Source organism: Misgurnus anguillicaudatus, chromosome 23 (assembly GCF_027580225.2).
Source record: "Misgurnus anguillicaudatus chromosome 23, ASM2758022v2, whole genome shotgun sequence".
NCBI classification, from domain to species: domain Eukaryota; kingdom Metazoa; phylum Chordata; class Actinopteri; order Cypriniformes; family Cobitidae; genus Misgurnus; species Misgurnus anguillicaudatus.
In genome coordinates, this window is record NC_073359.2 from 28,493,221 (window position 1) to 28,508,375 (window position 15,155).

A 15,155-nucleotide genomic window follows, 5' to 3' on the forward strand; every position below is an offset into this window, starting at 1 on the left:
GTGACCGACGAATTGGGAACCGCTTCGCGGGTGACCTATCTGCTTCGAGAAACCTTTAAAACGCCAATGAACTTGGCATGCAGATAATTGCATCTGCCGGCGCCGCCCCGCCGCACAGGTATTTAATGAGCGGCAGGTGCAGTTATCAAATCAGCTTTTTAGCTTCGAAAGCTGGCAGTGACACTGCTCACGAGAAGCTGCTCTACTGGAATAGATCTCTGCGTGTCAGTTGGTTGGGCGAAGGCACCACAGCGAGGCTCGCGAGTGTTTCCACCTCTTTCTTTTTTCACTCTCTTTTATTTGAGTGTGTGCGTTCTCCTCCCTGTGTGCTTCATCAACTACATAGCTAAAAGAGTGATTTCCCCTAAAAGAGCTGCAGTTGAACTTGCGTCTTTTTAAAGACAGCTGTTCACTGCTCACGGGCGTTAAAGCGTCTTTTTAAAGATCTCTTTTCGTCCGTGTTCCACTTCTGGATGCGGCAAGTACATGGGTCCTCGCGATGGACACGATCGTTGTCTCTCATGTCTGGGTCTCCAGCATGCTGAGGCGGCTTTCGTGGGAGGGACATGCTCCGCTTGCGAGAGCCTGACTCTTGCGGATCTGCGGGGTCGTGTGGCGTTTCTCCGGGAACGCCGCCCTCCGTTGCTGATCACCGCCAAGAAGGCGGCTGTGAAGCTACGGAGAGACGACCTCCGCCTCACGGTGCTGAATCGTCAAGCTGGTTCGTCCAGCGGCTCTCAGCCACCGGATCCGCAATCATCCGAGGTTCCGATGGAGACGGAGAGCGCGGGTTCTGCGTCGCTTTCTGCCTCTGTTGGACCTCCCGAGGATTCCCTGTCTGTCGTAACATCGGAGGGGGGGCCGTCATTTTCAGACGTGGATCCGGATCCTCTCCCTCCTTCGGGACGGGTTGCGGTTCCCGATCTCGACCCTGAGATGACGGCCATGCTCGCTCGGGCTGCGGAGACGGTCGGGTTGGAGTGGAGAGCTCCTCCCCCTCCCGTACCGTCCCGCCTAGACGATTGGTACTTTGGGGCTGCACCGTCCGTGTCAGCCGTCACCCCTCACCTCCCTCGATGGGGGGGCCGCTAAAGGGTATGCCGGTATCCCGACAGTGGAGCGTTCGGTAGCGATGCAGTTGTGTCCTGCCGGCGTCTCCTACTGGAAGGACCGTCCTGCCCTTCCCTCACGGGCCTGCAGGCATTCGTCAGCTCTGACGGAGTCTGCATACCAGGCTTGTGGGGAGGCTGCCTCAGCCATACATGCCATGGCTTTGTTGCAGGTTCATCAGGCTAAGGCTCTGAAGGATCTGCACGAGGGAGGTCACGATTCGGCGGTCTTTAAAGACCTGCGTGCGGCTACGGATCTGCCGCTACGTGCGACCAAGACCACCGCACAAGCTGTCGGTCGTGCTATGTCCACCTTGGTGGTCCAGGAGCGCCACCTCTGGCTGTGCCTTGCGGACATGCAGGATGCCGACAAAACCCGGCTTCTAAACGCCCCGGTGTCCCAGGCCGGCCTGTTCGGCGAGGCGGTGGAGGACTTCGCACAACAGGTCTCCGCCACCCAGAAGCAGACTGAGGCTCTTGCCAACATCATGCCGCGTCGGAAAAGACCAGCACCTGCCCCGTCGACGTCGGCACCTCAGTCTGCCCCTCGCCGAGGGCGTCCTGCAGCGGCGGCCGCCTCCGTTCCTCATCGGGGCCGTCCAAGAAAGCGAGGAACCGGCCGTCAGCAGCCCGCCCCGCCCGCTAAGCCTGGTGGAAAGCGAAAATCTAAGCGGCCCTGAGATGGGCGACCTGGAGGTGGAGGGGATCGCTCTTCGGGAGATGGTGAACGCACCACTCCCCCCCCGGAGGAGGACCGGGTGGGGAATCTTTGGTTTTCATTAATTTCCGTTCCGCCGGCTTTTCAGCCGGCACCCACAAAACCACAAAAAGAGCGAATTCTTCTTCCTCCTCCAGGTCATCAGAGGCAGTCGGGTGTGACGGATGGGCTCGTAGGGACGTTCTCCCCCTCCTCTCTCGCCAACGGATGTGTTAAGCGCACCGAGATATCTTCATCAGAGTCTTCCCCGCGCAGCCATCCATCAGCGGAGTCAGGTGAGTGCTCATTCTCACAGTACACATGTCAACGCAGCCCAAGAGAGCGCGTCATCGAGCACCGCCGTTCCGCTCGCCGCGGGTACTACGATTGTGCCGTTAATTCCCCTCGCCCGGTATCTGGAAGCTTGGCAGCAACTTCCCAGTCCGTCGCGCTGGCTTTTACGCACGATCCGTCTTGGCTATGCGATACAATTCGCCCGGCGACCTCCCAAATTTACAGGCATCCGTTTCACTATAGTGAAACCCGCCGATGCGCACGTACTACGTGCAGAGATTGCTGTCTTATTGGCGAAAGACGCGATTCAGCCGGTTCCTCCAGCCGAGATGAGGTCAGGGTTTTACAGCCCTTACTTTATCGTACCCAAGAAAAGCGGCGGGTTGCGACCGATCCTGGATCTGCGCGTTCTGAATCGAGCACTTCACAAGATGCCGTTCAAAATGCTTACGCAGAAAACCATATTTCAATGCATTCGCCCACAGGATTGGTTTGCAGCCATCGACCTGAAGGACGCGTACTTTCATGTCTCAATACTTCCCCGGCACAGGCCGTTTCTCCGCTTTGCGTTCGAGGGAAAAGCATATCAGTACAAAGTCTTACCGTTCGGGCTCTCTCTCTCTCCCCGCGTCTTCACAAAAGTAGCAGAGGGCGCTTTAAAGCCTCTCAGAGAGAGCGGTGTTCGCATCTTGGCATATCTCGACGATTGGCTCATTATAGCACAGTCGCGTCAAATGCTTTGCACTCATCTAGATCGGGTGCTCAAACACCTCGCCCGTCTCGGTCTTCAGGTCAACCGAGAGAAGAGCAAACTGTGCCCGACACAGAAGATCTCTTTTCTCGGCATGGAATTAGATTCGGTCAATCTTACAGCACGCCTCACGGAGGCGCGTGTTCAGTCGATTCTGGCTTGCTTGAATACGTTTTCGGGCAAGACTGCGGTCCCTCTGAAACAATTTCAGAAATTACTGGGGCATATGGCTGCAGCCGCGGCTGTAACACCGCTCGGTTTGCTGCATATGAGACCGCTTCAGCATTGGCTTCAAGACCGAGTCCCGAGGAGAGCGTGGCTAACCGGCTTTCACCGTGTCACGATCACACCGAAATGCCGTCTCACTTTCACCCCGTGGTCAGACCCAGCGTTTCTCAGGGCGGGGGTGCCACTGAGACAGGTCTCCAGACATGCAATAGTATGCACAGATGCCTCCAACACGGGGTGGGGAGCCACGTATGGCGAGCTTGCAGCTTCAGGAGTATGGACATCACCCCAGCTGCATTGGCACATAAATTGCCGAGAACTGTGGGCTGTATATCTTGCGCTCGTCCGCTTCAGCAGCGAGTTGAGAGGCAAGGATGTATTAGTTCGCACAGACAACATTGCGACTGTTGCGTATATCAATCGCCAAGGCGGAGTGCGCTCTCGTCATCTCGCCCGCCATCTCCTCTTTTGGAGTCAGAAGAATCTGAGGTCTCTTCGTGCCATTCACATCCCGGGGTCGCTCAACGCAGCGGCAGACGTGCTTTCCCGAGCAGCGCGCCCCGGCGAATGGCGACTCCACCCTCAATCGGTCCAGCTGATTTGGACACGTTTCGGCAGAGCGCAGATAGATCTGTTTGCATCTCCAGAAACAACCCACTGTCGCCTATTTTATTCACTGAACGAGGGGTCACTCGGCGTGGATGCATTGGCGCACAGCTGGCCGAGAGGTCTTCGCAAATACGCATTTCCCCCAGTGCGCCTCATTGCACAGACATTGTGCAAAGTCAGGGAGGACGAGGAGAAAATTATTTTAGTTGCTCCATATTGGGCCACCAGGAGTTGGTTTCCAGAGCTCACTCTCCTCGCGACAGCCCCTCCCTGGAGGATTCCCCTGAGGAGGGACCTTCTGTCTCAAGAAGGGGGCACATTATGGCACCCCCGTCCCGATCTGTGGAACCTCCATGTGTGGTCTCTGGACGGGGCGCGGAGGTTGTAGGTGATTTACCCCCGGCGGTATCTAACACCATCGCTGCAGCGCGAGCGCCGTCTACGAGACAGGCGTATACGCTGAAATGGAACCTGTTTGTTGTTTAGTGTACTTCTCAACGAGAGGACCCCCGAGAATGCCGGATCAGTATTGTGCTTTCATATCTCCAGCACCGCTTGGAGAAGAGGCTGTCACCATCTACTATTAAAGTAGATATCGCGGCAATATCCGCGCATCACGCATCCATAGACGGTAGATCTGTGGGTCAGCACGATCTGGTCATTAGGTTTTTAAGAGGTGCACGGAGGCTGAATCCTTCGCGTCCTCCCTCTATTCCTCCTTGGGACCTGTCCATGGTGCTGAATGCTCTCAGGGACTGCCCGTTTGAGCCTCTGCAGACGGTGAGTGTCAAGTTTCTCACTATGAAAACTTTCATGCTCCTCGCACTGGCTTCTATTAAAAGGATAGGGGATCTTCATGCATTTTCGGTCAACGATTCGTGCCTTCAGTTCGGGCCGGCTGAATCCAGCGTTACACTGAGACCCCGGCCGGGCTACGTGCCTAAAGTTCCCACTACTCCCTTTAGGGATCAAGTGGTGAACTTACAAGCACTGCCTTTGGAAGAAGCAGACCCAGCTATGGCTTTGTTATGTCCTGTACGTGCACTACGTGTGTATGTGGATCGCACTCAAAGCTTTCGGACCTCAGAGCAGCTCTTTGTCTGTTACGGTGGTCAGCAGAAAGGGAGAGCTGTCACTAAACAGAGGATGTCTCACTGGATTGTAGACACAATCGCCCTGGCTTATGAGAAACAGGGCATTCCTTGCCCTTTTGATTTGAGAGCCCATTCAACCAGAAGCGTGGCTTCATCTTGGGCTTTGGCTCGTGGTTCCTCGCTTTCAGATATTTGTAGAGCTGCTGGCTGGGCGACACCTAATACGTTCACTAGATTCTACAGTGTTCATGTTGAGCCGGTATCCTCTCGAGTTCTCTCGTCAGATCAGTGAGAACATCGAGGAACGGCTCCTGTGTCGGCTTGGAGCCTTTCTTTTTGGCTGCGCAGAAACCGCACCATTATGGAAGGCCATTAAGGCAAAAACGTTACAAAAAATGTTTTTTGTCTTTTCCACCGCTTGGTGACCGATGTTGCGGAGCATCGGCTGCCAGCCTCTCACTAGATGTATTCTTGACTATCTGGGTGAGGCTAGCGCCCACATTGCGCCCCCTAGTGGTTTCTTTGTGAGTATTTCCGTGGAAAGTTTATGATTTACCACGTTTCCCTTAGCGGAGTTCGTTCCGCGCCTCTCTAGTGTTGCTAAGAGAGTGTATTTTTATAGACCTCGTGTCTTTTTATCCATCACCTTAGTGGTAGACCCCTAGAGGGTTTTTCTTCCGCAGCGATCTTAGTCCCGCCTGACGAGTTCGCTTCCCAGTTCGCCTAGTCACTATCGTGGGTTAAGGAACAAGTAGTGACCGGCCTCTGCTTCAACCCCATTTCCGTTCCCTTAAAGAGGAGAGTCGGAGGGTTTACGCAGGCACTGGAAGGGTCAGCTTCAGTGGCGCTTTGGTAGGGATTCCCAATTCGTCGGTCACGACGTGACGTCGTAGTGACCGACTGAAAGGGAACGTCTCGGTTACATATGTAACCCTCGTTCCCTGAAGGAAGGGAACGGAGACGTCACGTCCCGTCGCCACAGTTTGCTGTTCCACTGCTGATATCGGCCGGACACTTTTTCTTTCTGTCCAGCTTTCTCAGCAAAAAATAGCTGATTTGATAACTGCACCTGCCGCTCATTAAATACCTGTGCGGCGGGGCGGCGCCGGCAGATGCAATTATCTGCATGCCAAGTTCATTGGCGTTTTAAAGGTTTCTCGAAGCAGATAGGTCACCCGCGAAGCGGTTCCCAATTCGTCGGTCACGACGTGACGTCTCCGTTCCCTTCCTTCAGGGAACGAGGGTTACATATGTAACCGAGACGTTTTTCCTGTCCGTGGCACAAATTTGATGTATTGTTTCTCATTTTTCCCCCCATTTTTAAATCATTGTCGCTTGGGGTTGGTGTTAGATTTGGGGTTTGGAAGTACTTTTATGTATTGGTTTCTACATGTTTTTCTTTCGCTTTTAAAACTATTCTCGCCTGGAGTTGGGTTTAGAGTTGGGATTTGGATGTCTTAAAATGTAACATAAAGTGACTCTAACCCCAACCCAAAGCGACAATGGTAAGAAAATATGGAAAAAGAATACAATACATAAAATGACACGAAAAAGAAAGTTGTGCCAGCAGCACGAAAAACTATTTATAGAAATTTGTGCGACCGACACAAAAAGGACATTCGTGCTCAAGGCAAAAAAAAAAGGACGACTTGCCGTGAGATCAGTCTGATTTAGGTTCTATCTTTAATGTAAATCTATTAGATTTTACTATAGACCGTTTCAGCAGTAACAACATAAACAAGCAGCTGTCGCGGTCCACACGTAACTTCTGGTAAACTCCGCTAAGAATAAATAACAACAAAGTTCTTTAGTTTATTTATATAACAAGCAAAAAACAACACATAGATTACATAGGAAACCAAAACATTTGTTATTTTCGATGAGGCATTTGTTCAAGAGGTCAGTTTAGCAATTAGTCAGGCCATTAAAAAAACGAAACCGGAAGTAAGGTTCGGATCCAAACGTGTATCACGTGTATCAAAAATGTGATAGTTCATTACCAATAGACTTCAATAACACTGTTATCCTCACAATAACAGAGCATTAGATACAATGACAGAAGACACGTGCCCTTCAGTTTTAACTGTGGAATGGCTGATGGAATCTGGCGTGATATCCGGGGCTCGTGACAGATGCACCTAACCGACCTATTTGATGCGGTAATTGACTCGAGAGGTGATAAGAACGACAACAGAATGGGAGGAAAAGCATGGGGTGGATTTGAGATTAGAGGGATTTGGTTACTTGTAAGGCTCAGCTTGTTGTAGCTTTCACATAAAACCTGCAGCAAAATGATTCATGTTGTAGGCATCTACACAGCTTTAAGATTTCTGCACCAAACACGGTACCAAAATGTATGTGTTGTAGAAAAGTAAACCAAAATCTATGTTATTTAAAAAAAAAGTTTAACTCTTTCCCAGCCATTGACGAATTAACTCGAGAAAACGCTTCCCTGCCAATCCGCTTCCCTGCGTTTCCGGCTTTCCGCAATACCGCTGTTATCTTCCGCAACTTATAAAACCTGGACATATCACTCTTGGGCAAACAGCTGTATGTCCGTGTAAGTTTTGAGGATTGCTTCGAATCTGATCTCTATCAAAAGTTCCTCACAAAAATTATCTATTATCTCAGCTTTTTGCTAAAAATTTTGTGTTTTTGAAGAAACCTACACTGTAAAAAAATTCCGTAGAAATTACAATGTTATTGCAGCTGGGTTGCCGGTAATTTACCCTGGATTTGAATTTATGTTATTTACTGGCGAAAGTTTTTTCAAAGTTAAATCAATTTTAAATATTAACAAGTCTTTATCTTTACAGAATAAAACTATACAATAACAACCTTATGCGAAGCATTCTGGGAACCAGAAATCATCATCAACCTTTTTCTGTTTTTGCTTCAGATTTTGTTTCCCAGAATGTTTTGCTTGATGCTGTTTTTTTGGTTTTACTCTGTAAAGACACACTCAAAAAAATGAACTTGGTTGAAGTCAGTTTTACTAAATAATTTCTTGTTCACTTTACTTAACAAACACAAGCAACGGCATATGATTAATTTAACTTAGTAATTTCAACAAAAGACTGTGTCTTGTCAGCTTTACTTCAAAATTATTTGTTCAGCCAAAATAACATTGTTGCGTAAAAGTAAACCAATACAGACTTGCATCTCATTGGCTGATGATGCTGCAGTGTATTATGGGTAAATTGTTGTTCTGGCAGAATTGTTGTACCCTCTTGCAAAAGTGTAGTACGATTAGATATGTACCTGAGTATTAAATGGGCAAGTATAAGTTAATTAACTTGTTCTGATATATTTTAGAACAAAACAAACCAACAAACGGTTTGAAATGTTACATTGCATTTCAAATATGTTTGTGATATGTTTTTTAAACTGTAATTAAATAACTTCGTTAACCCACTTGACAAAGTTTTTTTAAGTAAATCCAACTTTTTATTTTTTGCGAGTGCAAAGACTTGTAAATGTTTAATGTTCATTTAACTTTGAACAAAATGTTGCCAGTAAAAAACATACATTTAAATCTACGGTAAGTTATCGGCAACCCAGCTGCAATTTCTACGGAATTGTTTTACAGTGTACCCATATTTAAGAGGTGATAAAAAGAGAACTAATGAATGCAGGATAAAAAGGTTTTTTTTAAAGCAGAGGGTCTGTTCTTTCGTTTAAAGAAAAATGTTATGTTTATATATTTAAAAAAAAAACATTTTCTGCAAGGCATTAAACTTTTGTGAAAATCATGAAAAATGCTGGCGCTGGCTGGCAACTAAAAAAAATGGAAAAATTTATTTTTAATGTAGCAATCTGTAATTTTTTGGCTCTCTATCGCCACCTCTGTTTGAAAAGTAAAATTGCAAGTTACTTTCTAAAATTGCATTTTCTTTACGTGGATTGATATACGTAAGTCAAATAAAGTCAAAGTGACAATCATACCTAACAACTTGAATGATAAATATTTATTATAAGCTTAAGGTAAGTGGACAAGGACACTATTTTTTATTTAATTGCTCAATAACTTATTTTCAATTATTTTTAACCAAAAAAGTTACATTTTTTCCAATTCATCAAAACTTTAATATTTATTTATTTATTATGCATTTGGCAAACTTACAGTACATTACAAGGTACACATTACCTTGTGTGTGTTCACTGGGTTTAAAACCCATGACATTTAAATTAAGATGCTTTTTCTTATTGAGCAAAACAACCCAAGAAAATACGTCTAGTTTCTAGACCAAAAATATCAAATTTCATAAAACAAGCAAAAGTATCTGCCAATGGGGTAAGCTAATACCCCATTGGCAGATATTTTTGCTTGTTTTATAAACAAAATCACTTAATTTGATATTTTTGAAACTAGACTTTTAGACTCAAGTTTTTTGGTTCGTTTGGCTCATCAAGAAAAATCATCTTTATTTAAGAATTTTTAGATATTTTTACTGAAAACAAGACAAAAATACTAAAAAATTTTTTTCTTGAAAATCATTGTTTGCAGTGTACTAACGCAATGCTCTACCAACTGAGCTATACAGGAAATATGTCAACACAGAAAAATATATAATATAATAAAATATAGTCAAACATAAAAATTTCTTAAAAGTAACATCATTATAACATTAGCATGAACTGTGAACACACAAGCGTTACGTTCCTGTATCTAGATTTTCACCGGCTATGATATTAGCTAATGCAAAACTCCACCTGTTGGGATTATTTTCCGAATTAATGAAGAAAAACATTTGCATGATTCCGCGCCAGGCGTCCTTCCAGAATAGCCTGGAGTTAATTACACGACTGTGCTAACTGCCGAGCGCTTGACATCGCGCATTGTTTCAGGTAATGGATTCTAATTGGTCGTCATGACGATTTCAAAGAGCATCCCTCACATCCGAATGCTTTCATTCGTACTGATGAATGTCGTTTGACATGTTTCATTACAGTTTACTGCAGGTAAGAGTGTTTATGAGGACTCTTGTGGATTTGTCCTTGTCATGATGTGTTTATTTCATTGTAGTCACACTGTGAGCCAAATCACAATTATGAAGTGGATTGTTCTGGTTATGAAATCTGATCTGATTAACTTGCCAAGTTTGCCAAATTGTTATTGTACATTTGGTCCATCACTAGGGTCTCTTGTGATTCAGAAAGAATGAATATCAGGTGGTGAATAACAGTGGTAAAAACAGACATTATATCAGCAGTGAAGGTTTATATGGGTGAACTGCATCATTAGGTTTTTCAGTTATTGGGTCACAGACGTGATTTAGGATACGTCTCATCTTTAATGATCCTCGTGTGTATCGCTAAATTCTCAGTATTCAGAGAGAAAGAGAGAATAGTATGCGCAGGGACGCTCGAGAACAAATTATCACTTGACTGTTCCCAGCACAGCCAGCCAGAGACACCAGCTGATGAGTCTCCATTTAAACACCTTTTTTTAACTCTGAGTGGAGAGGAAGCTCTTCTTGTCTGTCTATCCATCTATCATATGTTGTCTTTCTATCAGTCTTTCTTTCTGTCTGTTTATTGTACATTCTAAGTCTGTCTGTCTGTCTGTCTATCATTGTCTGTCTGTCTGTCTGTCTGTCTATCCTACGTTTTAAGTCTGTCTGTCTGTCTGTCTGTCTGTCTGTCTGTCTGTCTGTCTGTCTGTCTGTCTATCTATCTATCTATCTATCTATCTATCTATCTATCTATCTATCTATCTATCTATCTATCTATCTATCTATCTATCTATTGTCTGTCTGTCTGTCTGTCTGTCTGTCTGTCTGTCTATCCTACATTCTAGGTCTGTTTGTCTGTCTGTCTGTCTGTCTATATCTATCTAACATTATCTATCTATCTATCTATCTATCTATCTGTCTGTCCTATCTATCTGTCTGTCTGTCTGTCTGTCTGTCTGTCATATCTATCTGTCTGTCTGTCTGTCTATCTTATCTATCTATCTGTCTGTCTGTCTGTCTGTCTGTCTGTCTGTCTATCTGTCTGTCTATATATCTGTCTGTCTATCTATCTGTCTGTCTATCTATCTACAGACATTGTCTGTCTGTCTGTCTGTCTGTCTATCTATCTATCTATCTGTCTGTCTATCTATCTACAGACATTGTCTGTCTGTCTATCTATCTATCTATCTATCTATCTATCTATCTATCTATCTATCTATCTATCTATCTATCTATCTATCTATCTATCTATCTATCTATCTATCTATATCTGTCTGTCTATCTGTCTGTCTGTCTGTCTATCTATCTACAGACATTGTCTGTCTGTCTGTTTGTCTGTCTCTCGATCTGTCTATCTGTCTAGTGTCTATCTATCTATCTGTCTGTCTGTCTGTCTGTCTGTCTGTCTGTCTGTCTGTCTGTCTATCTATCTATCTATCTATCTATCTATCTACAGACATTGTCTGTCTGTCTATCTATCTATCTATCTATCTACAGACATTGTCTGTCTGTCTGTCTGTCTGTCTGTCTATCTATCTATCTATCTATCTATCTATCTATCTATCTATCTATCTATCTATCTATCTATCTATCTATCTATCTATCTATCTATCTATCTATCTATCTATCTATCTATCTATCTTCAGACATTGTCTGTCTGTCTGTCTATCTATCTATCTACAGACATTGTCTGTCTGTCTGTTTTTCTGTCTGTCTGTCTGTCTGTCTGTCTGTCTGTCTATCTATCACCTGTCTGTCTGTCTGTCTATCCTACGTTCTAGGTATGTCTGTCTGTCTGTTTGTCTATATATCATTGTCTGTCTGTCTATCCTACGTTCTAGGTATGTCTGTCTGTCTGTTTGTCTATATATCATTGTCTGTCTGTCTATCCTATGTTTTATGTCTGTCTGTCTGTCTGTCTGTCTATTTAACGTTGTCTGTTTGCCTGTCTATGAATCTATCATATGTTGCCTTTCTGTCTGTCTGTCTGTCTATCTATCTTAAGTTCTATGTCTGTCTGTCCTTCTATCCTGAAAGATATCCTAAACTAAATAAAAATTTGATATAATTGCCCTTCCTTCATAATATAATACAATTCAACATTTTTTTTTAATTTTTTGTGCAAGGAAGTCATTATTATGTTGGCACAATTCAATTTTTCTCTTCGTAACTTATCCACGCATCCATCGAGTGAAACTTTTCTAGTTTTCAGAATAGTTTGCCATCTTGCACTTGTTCAGCGCTGTGAAAGTCTTCTGAAAGGCCATCGCTGTGGATTCGTCCTTCACACCTTCACCCTGCCCTCTAATTTATGACTTGCTGTTGCACCAATTAGCGGTGTGGGCCGCGCGGCGCCGTGCAGGTGGCCCGGCTCATGTGTGCGCTGAAGAGAAGAACACGTTAATGACTGTCTCACTGCTCCGCACAAGTGGAGATGACATCGGCGTCGTGGGAGTTCACACAGCACCGAGAAAACACGCAAGCCGAGAAGGATCCAAGGGACTGAGAGGAGGTCTGGGATGAAGGCCTGGTCGTTCCATCGGTGATTCAAGAGCCAAGTCAGTTAACCTTTGGCAGGGTTTGGGGTGTACATTACGTCATACAGAATGTTCGTTATACATTACATATGTGTGTTCTTCAAAAAAAAGCTCTGGCAAGGCAGATACAATTATGAATTTCATATTTGACATAGATTTCTTTGGTGATGCCACTTGCTGTGCTTTTTGTAATCTAATGGAATACCCTTCAGATATTTTTGCATGTAACTTCAAGATGTATATTTTGTGACTAGCTGATAAAAAGTGAAAAAAAACCCTCAGCAACATGACCTCATACTCCCATCTGAGCACACCGTCAACAATACCGTCAGTCCATCTCTCCTGTGCTGACTTCAGCAGAATCTAAAGAGTCTGGCTGTGTTGAAAGCAGAAAACCCACAGGTAAACACACACACGCAGGTTTCAATCTGAACCTCAAGACCTGCCCTTAATGAACCCCGCCGACGAATCGAGAAGGTACACTTGAGCGAAAGCGAACTTCTCCTCCCCGTCAGCCCCTCGATTCGAGACTCGATCTCTTGCATTTTTAACGAGTTGGAAATGTTATCATCTGTCATGGTGGTATCTCTCCTCCGGGCACCGAGCTGACGAAGTGTTTAATATTGGAAATGTAATATTAAAAACCGCTAGGTTTGGAAGTATCCATTAAACCCGAGAGAACGACTGCTGTCACGCCTGGCAAAGCCACTTAACCGGCGAATTCATAAAACAGACACATTGACTCGCCGATTCTCAATCAAACTCCGAGACTTCAACAGAGGAGCAGAGCTTCATTACGACGTATGAAAATGTTAACATTAAAAGTGCTTTTCCCTACAGGTGCAAGATGGGTTTAGTAGATCAAGTTAAACATATCAAGAACAACGGTATGAAATTGGCAATCTGATTGTTACATTTATTCAGCGGTAAAGACGATATTTTTTACTTATAATGTTAAAGCAGCCGTTCGCTGATGCCGGTCTTATCATGTTATAAATAGGGCTGTTTACATTTGAAAAAATCTAATTACATTATTACAATAATTACATTATGTGACAGTTAATTAATCTAATTAATCGCATATAAATATTTACATGTAAATAAAGAAATTAGCTAAAAATTGAATCAAATAAACAGTGCTTTTCATGTTTTTGTTTGTGATTTAAAGTGGCCTACAGAAATTGAATTAAAGTAATCAATTTTGAAAAATAATCAGACTGATCTCACAGACAGTCGTGTTATAGTCACGAAAATTTTTATTAATTTATTTGTGTCCATGGCACAAAATTCAGCTTTTTTCTATGCCTTAAGCACAAATGTCTTTTTTGTGTCATTTTACACTGCAAAAAATTATTTTCAAGAAAAAATTCTTAGTATTTGTGTCTTGTTTTCAGTAAAAACATCAAAAAATTCCCAAATCAAGATGCCTTTTCTTGATGAGCAAACGACCCAAGAAAATAAGTCTAGTTTTTAGACCAAAAACATCAAATTTAAGTGACTTTGTGCATTAAACAAGCAAAAAATCTGCCAATGGGGTAAGCAAAAAAATCTTGAACATTTTTCTTAAACACTAAATTCAAGAAAAATTTGCTTACCCCATTGGCAGATTTTTTTTGCTTGTTTTATGCACAAAATCACTTAAATTGTATATTTTTGGTCTAAAAACTCGACGCTCCAGCCGCGGCCCCGCGACCCACCGGCCCCCCTGGAGGGGGCTGTCGAAGGAGGCGCGGGTCCGATCAACGGGAAAGCGACCCTATGTGTGTTCGAAGTGTCGATGATCAATGTGTCCTGCAATTCACATTAGTTCTCGCAGCTAGCTGCATTCTTCATCGACGCACAAGCCGAGTGATCCACCGCAAAGAGTTGTCAGTTTTACTGTATAGAAATTGTGACACGAAAAAGACATTCGTGCTCAAGGCACAAAAAAGCTGAATTTTGTGCCATGGACACAAATTAATATTTTTTTGTGATTATAACACGACTTGCCGTGAGAGCATGTTGAAAAAACATACAGTTTTTATGTTATTTTTAAAGAACTACACATTTTAATATATAATATCTATTATATAAACTGCATACTATATCTGTCACCACCCTGCTGAATAAAAAAAATAAAACCATTATTCTAATTCTAAATTGGTTTTATTGGGAATTGTAATGGTTCTAATGGAATATGGCCCAAAACACACTACAGTGTATTGGTTTTTGTTGGTCTCTAATTGTATGTATTGGTTCTATTGGTTTTATGTATTGGTTCTAATGGAATATGGCCCAAAACACACTACAGTGTAATGGTTTTAATGGTAAAATCTAATGGTTCCTATTGGTATTTTAATGGAAACCTTTAGAATTTTCTGTAATGGTTTTATTGTTTTTCAGCAGGGCACTGACTGTATAAGCACCAGTGACAGATCAGCACTGGTTTGGGTGCCGTGCACAAACTCTGAAGTCTTATCTTTCGCTTTCAGCAAATCCCAACTGTCTCTGCGATCGTTTCTGACCGCTAGCATGGGACGGGATGACACGCTAGTATTTGTCGCTGGCTAGCCGGACCTCAGGAACAATGGCTGTTCTCATCCTCAGAGGTCCGAAGACGCCCCAAGCATGGCCCGCGGCAGCTGGCGTTGGCACCCGTGTGAGGATGAGAGCCTATCGGTGGAGGCAGACATGAAGGACAATTCCTACGGTCCCCACAGAGGGACATACGGCACGAAAACAGAGCTTGAGTTCTGAAGACCTTTGAAGATGGTTCAGGTAATCTAAAATGAAAAAAACACCAAATTTGTGGCTTTTAGAGCTTCTTCATGATTAATAGCGTTTTTTAATGTTTAAAGAAACTACTAACCCTTGATTACACTTTATTTGTATTTGGCTGGCA

The 15,155-nt window shown here is 44.0% G+C and overlaps 1 pseudogene; it reads right to left on the minus strand.

The window, feature by feature from the left end:
* Nucleotides 1-13,984: 13,984 nt before the first annotated feature.
* LOC129454357 (5.8S ribosomal RNA) lies at nt 13,985-14,142 on the minus strand (annotated as a pseudogene).
* Nucleotides 14,143-15,155: the final 1,013 nt, after the last annotated feature.